Raw genomic sequence first — 6,082 nt, 5'->3', positions numbered from 1 at the left:
CTCTATCTCTATCTCTCTCTCTCTCTCTCTATCTCTCTCTCTCTATCTCTATCTCTATCTCTATCTCTCTCTCTCTATCTCTATCTCTATCTCTCTCTCTCTCTATCTCTCTCTATCTCTATCTCTCTCTATCTCTCTCTCTCTATCTCTCTCTCTCTCTCTCTCTCTCTCTCTCTCTCTCTCTCTCTCTCTCTCTCTCTCTCTATCTCTATCTCTATCTCTATCTCTATCTCTATCTCTATCTCTATCTCTATCTCTATCTCTATCTCTATCTCTATCTCTATCTCTCTCTCTCTCTCTCTCTCTCTATCTCTCTCTCTATCTCTCTCTCTATCTCTATCTCTCTATCTCTATATATATATATCTCTATATATATATCTCTCTATATATATATCTCTCTATATATATATCTCTCTATATATATATCTCTCTCTATATATATATATCTCTCTCTATATATATATATCTCTCTCTCTATATATATCTCTCTCTCTATATATATATATATATATATATATATATATATATACTTCATATGAAGATTACTTTTATCGAGCGCATTTTACTCATTAGGTGCTGTATTTTTGGAAGGTTTCCCTTATTTTTAACAATCTCCAAAAATCCTTTACGAGGGATTCTTTCACCCCCTAGTCTAAACAGCGTCACCAGTTTTCCTTACGAACGTCACCTATGGCCGAAGTGTACATTCGCCGCAGATCTTGTGTATTCCCCTTTATTTTTTGACATACATACTCCCCAACGATATGCAAATATTTCCTACGTTTTTCTTCGACTTTTTCACGAGGAAAAATGGGATTTTTACCAGCCTTGTTATACATTAATTTTAAACAGCCCTACCGTCTCTTGTGCGTGCATCCTCTCTCCGGCCAGGTTCCTTCTTCAAACGGGCCGCGATCAACCGAAAATGGCCTCTCTTTCAAAGTAAGAGTAGCTGACGTCAGAAATCTTGGCTTTCAGTCCACTGCAGTCCGAGTAATTCAGAAATGAATTCCCGGGATTCTCGGCACCAGAAAATGTCAGGTTTAGAATCATATACATTCAATGACTTCGGATCAGAGGTAGCACACGCAGAGTCGGCTTGATGAGATTTTCAAAGACTTCAGCTGAAGGAGGGGTCAGAGAAGCCAGCGCTGGGAGAATGTCCATCCCCCAGCCTGACCAGTTCGAATCCCTACCTACGTCCAACAGTTGAGCTAGTTTTATTAACAAAGGGTCATGTGACCTAGGTACAAACTTAAGGCGGGAAGAAGTGAACAAAGAAATGGGGGTGTCGTTTCAGATGACACCCCCTAACTAAAAGGTGTCATGATGGAAGTTTCCACTAGGTCATGCAAAATTCTATTCTAGTGACTACACTATATAAACCGAAAAGACACAATAACAAGCATAAAATACATTCATACTTCACACCGACCCCCCCCCCCCCCCTCGTCTTTTCATGGGCTGGCGCAGATTGTCAGTCGTCAGTAGGACTTTGGACAGATACGATTCAGTCATTTGCAGGGCAAAAAGTAATTGATCAGTGTCGGACAGTTGAGTATTTGTGCTGACATGTCAACCCAACAGTAATTGAACAGTGTCGGACAGTTGAATATTCGTGCTGACATGTCAACCCAATCACAAGACTAAGATTGATTATTCAGTCAGACAGTTGGGTGTTTATGGTGACATGTCAGCCATAAGGATGACGACGATGCTGTTATACTTACAAAAACTGATACAATATGAACAAGCAATTGCAAAGAGACTTTGTCTTACTGCTTTGTGGTTATTCTGTCGAGGGCAAGGCAGTTCTGGATAATCATCTGGGTCATGGTAGTTATTTGGATCTCTCGGGCTCGTTGTAGTCGGACTGATGCATTGACGTAGGCCTGGAATCTAGTAAATGGTTTCCAGACGTAGGGTGTTCTTCGCTGTTCCTACTGTTAGACTACAAGCCCTGGTATCTGACTCTACCTGACTATAACATTTTTTATCTATATTAAACTATAACGGGCTTGTCGTCCTAACAAAGGACATGTTCAAAATTCGAAGAGACGACCAAGATGTCCCAGGGTTTCTCCACAGAATATTTATTCCCATCATATAAATCAAATTCAGTGCTGCTCCCCACCACAGCTCTGGGTCAAAAGAACAACCCCACACAAGTTAGACAGCCTTTTACATGCTTGATGGTCCGCGATGGTCCCAGGGCTCCGCCCTCTCCAGCGACCGTCCAGATGTCCCGGCAACCCTGTGCTCGTGTATGTATTGCGCATGCACAGGTGGACGTGCCCACATACATCAAAGAAAAACTTTCCTCGCGCGTGTAATCAAAGAAGCGCTGCGTAGCCCCACTTCACTGCGATGATTTGTAGGCTCAGCGGGAGTGCAGAGGGGTCAGTTCTGGGACACCCAAGCTTCACTGTAATGAACCAAAAACAAGATTAAAATGTCCCAGTCTTCATTCCCTCTCTTGGTCTCTGAAGAGACCACACCAACAAATAGCATGCAGGTTTGTAAGAAGATCCATACTCACGTGTTCAGCGGAGGTGTAGAGTGGTCAGTTTGGGGCGACTGAGAATACTTACCTTTAGTAGGTCGCTGGCATCTTGCTCCGCCATTAACAGCCAATTGTTAGATACTACTGTAATAATGCCTGTAGTCATCCCAAACCAATCGTCCACTGATTGGTCATCATGGATTATACGGACCAGAGGACCATACACAGGGTCAGGAAGCCAGTGGTGTCTCATTTGTTAGAGATTGCGGTGTCATTGGAGCCACATCCATCTGATTGGAGATCGCCCAACAGGAGTATGACATACACATGCTCCTTCAAAAAATAAGGAGAACAATTAGAAGCAAAAAATCCTGTACCCCACCTCCCTCTCTTGGACTGGGAACCATGTCCAGGAACTATGTGTCATGTCAAGATGTATGTGACCTCTCCTCATGAGAATCAAAGGCCACCTTTGGGGGATCACGTGCAGCTGCAGCAGCCTCCTGTACCTGTGAAGAAATTCTTTATACATGAGAATGCAGTTGAGACAAATATGCTGAATGTGAGAGATCGAGTAATGGAACCCCTTAAGTAAAGCCAATGGGAGAGCTTGGAGCCAAAATAATGACTGCTGTCGAATCCTCCCTCGCACACAGTACGCTTCCGGCCAATGAGAATGAGTCTACAATAACCAGAAGGTATCTTTTCCCGTTTACTCGTATCATGTCCGTGAAGTCAATGGTGATCTCATCTCAGCTCCTGGCCACAGGACTGGATGAAAATCACCAGCTCTTAGTTTACGGGTCAGTTTGGCGTTGTAGAAAATCAAGATTGCCCAGGGCAGCCGCCGAGGCCTGTTCTTGGACCAGAGACACATAGGCTGCATCGGTTTACTCTTTTCCAACGATGAAGTTTGCCCAGTGACCTCCAGACAGATTTCAGAAGTAGTTGACGCAATACAAAGGTCATCCACATACTCTAAAAGAACAGTACCTTCTGGTCCTCTGTCTGGTGGTGATCAGTCAATTCCCTGCCATGTTCTCGAGTCAAGATTTGAAATCAACATATGACGCTACACCTTCCGGACCCACCAAAAAATTGGTGGATTTCAACTGCCAAGGTGTTCCAAGAATCTTCTGAAAACGGTCTTGATAGATTAAGTCATTTTCTGTATCATAAAATAACGTACAATGAAAATCATCCTTGGGCGAATGGTAAGGTCGGAATGAGTCAATGAATGTTTTCCACAGGTAATAAACAGACAACAGTCGCCCAGTGGCCGGAGTTTCAGGCTCAAGACGTGACCGATAGACTGTTGCTACCTTCGAATCTTGTTGCAAAGGACACATCAACCATTTTCCACGTGTTCGTACTGGTTGTGAACATGGAATCTTTGCGCCATTTGGTAAAGTCAGTGTGAGGCCATTCGGCCCATATAGGATGGTAGCTCCAATAAACATCAACAAGTCTCTTCCCATCAAATTCACAGGCTTTCGGGGTGAATGAAAGTAGGAATGGAAGAGTCTGTTTCGGGTGTGGCATTTCATTTCGGAGAGGTTGGTTAATAGGCAGAGCTTGAGGAGAACCTGAGAAGCCGACCAAAGTCACGGCGGAAGAGGAGAGACAACGGGGGCGAGCGGGATGTTCAAAGTGCGTTGCCCCCGTGTCCACCAAAGCTGATGTTGGTACGCCGTTGACTTTCATGTGAAGCATTGGGTCTGCCGTACCACTGCTTCTTGATCCTATCGGGCACCCCAATTCGGAGCATGTAGGATCCAATGGACCATAGGGATCATCTCCGTCCTGGTAATATTGTCCAGGTGACTGAGCCGTTTGCCTGGGCTGCCATGGTCTGCCAGTGCCTCGTCCTCCACCGCGCATAGGCCGTTGTTGCTGTGGTGGGCCATACTGCCGTTGTTGTTGTTGTTGTTGTTGTTGTTGCACTACAAGCGCCTGAGGATTGCCCTCAGATAGCGCTAGAGCTGCCACTGGAACGCGGATTATTTCATCCGGGGGGTAGTCGGAGGTGAGGGGCAGTCAAATGTCTCCGGCTGGATGAAAAACGTAGGGTGCCACGGTCCTTGTTGGCAGCTCTGAGTGGTATTTGTTGGAATTCGCAGGCCGCAGCGAGCGGCCTCTCAGGAGACACCACGTGAAGGTTTCCAACTTTGTCTCCCTGTTGTTGTTGAATCACCCGAGGCGCCTGAGGATAATCCTCAGAAGTGCTAGACTCGTGTGTGGAAGGCTCCGTAGTTCTCCGAAAGACAGTCCCAGCCGGCGGTGGTAACGGGCATTCTGAAGTGCTGGGCACCGGAGCCAGAGATGCTCGGCCGATTCTTCTTCTTCACCGCAGAGACGGCTCTGATCATTTTCGCACTTCCCCGTCAAATGTTGCCATCTTCGGAGGGAGGAATGGTGGCCGGACCGGAATCGGATAAGGTCATGAAGGTCTTTCTTGGATAGCTGGGACTCTTCCTCCAGATTGGGACGGGAGTATGTGAGGGGAAATGACGCGGGCATGGGTTGATGAGGGGGGTTTGCAGCTCCTGTGAATAATAGCTAGGCGTGTTTGTTGTTGTAGCGGAGCCGTTGGTTGGGGGAGGGTGGCGCCAAATTTCGCCTGCTCATCTGCTATGTCATTGCCTGTGAGATTGCAGTGACCGGGGACCCAGATTAGCTGGATCTTTTTGGATGGGGGAAAGGCCGCAAATTTGGAGTTTAGGGCAATGGTGGGGGGGGGGGGGGGGGGGGGGGTCAAGGTTGTTCAGGTTATTGAGGGCTAGGAGAAGAGATTTGCAATCCGTGATGATGGAGGCCGAGGTCCAGTCTTCATTCTGCCCGAGCCAGTCAATGGCTGCGTTCAGTGCAGTCTTTTCGGCTTGGTAAGAGCTGCTAAGGGACCCCGTTGGTGCGTGCCAGGAGTTATTTTGGGAGTCGCCTCGGAAGACTGCTACTCCAGCTCCTCCATTCTCCGTACCGTTGTGGGTGGAGCCGTCGGTGTAGATGTATAAGTCAGTTTTATCTAGTGCCGCAATAGTTTTGGTGGCTGCGTCTAATTGTTGGGTGGAGGATGAGGATTTCTGTATGGGTGTAAAATGAATAGGTGGAGGGAGAGGCTGTGGCCACGGGATATTAGGGTTGTATACGGTCTCCGCGCCTGCCGGGATGAGGTTGAGGTTGGTGAGTGTAGGGGTGGTAAGAGTTCGCCAGTCAAGGCGTTTAGGGCAGGGCGTTTCGAAGAACACTCTCCTGTCATCGTTGGGGGGGGGGGGGGTGACCAGTCGTCCGCCTTTTTCAGACTGGCTAGTCGTAGGCGGTTGGATAGAGGTGGGAGCTGGGCCTCGTGGAGGACGGCATCAATGGGTGTCGTGCGTAGTTGACCCGTAACGGTCCGTGCCGCGTCCGACTGTGCCCTCTCTAGCTTCTGGAAGTTGGTTGAAGAGGCCCATGGTGCCCACGCAGGAGCTGCATATTCTGCGAGCGATCTGATTGTTGCGATGTAGATCGTCCGCATGTCCATAGGTCGCCATCCCCAAGACGTCCCCGTCAGTTGTCGCAATATGTTGGTGCATTGCCTCA

This window comes from Stigmatopora nigra, chromosome 19, assembly GCF_051989575.1.
Source record: "Stigmatopora nigra isolate UIUO_SnigA chromosome 19, RoL_Snig_1.1, whole genome shotgun sequence".
NCBI lineage: Eukaryota > Metazoa > Chordata > Actinopteri > Syngnathiformes > Syngnathidae > Stigmatopora > Stigmatopora nigra.
This window is presented reverse-complemented; position numbering follows the sequence as displayed.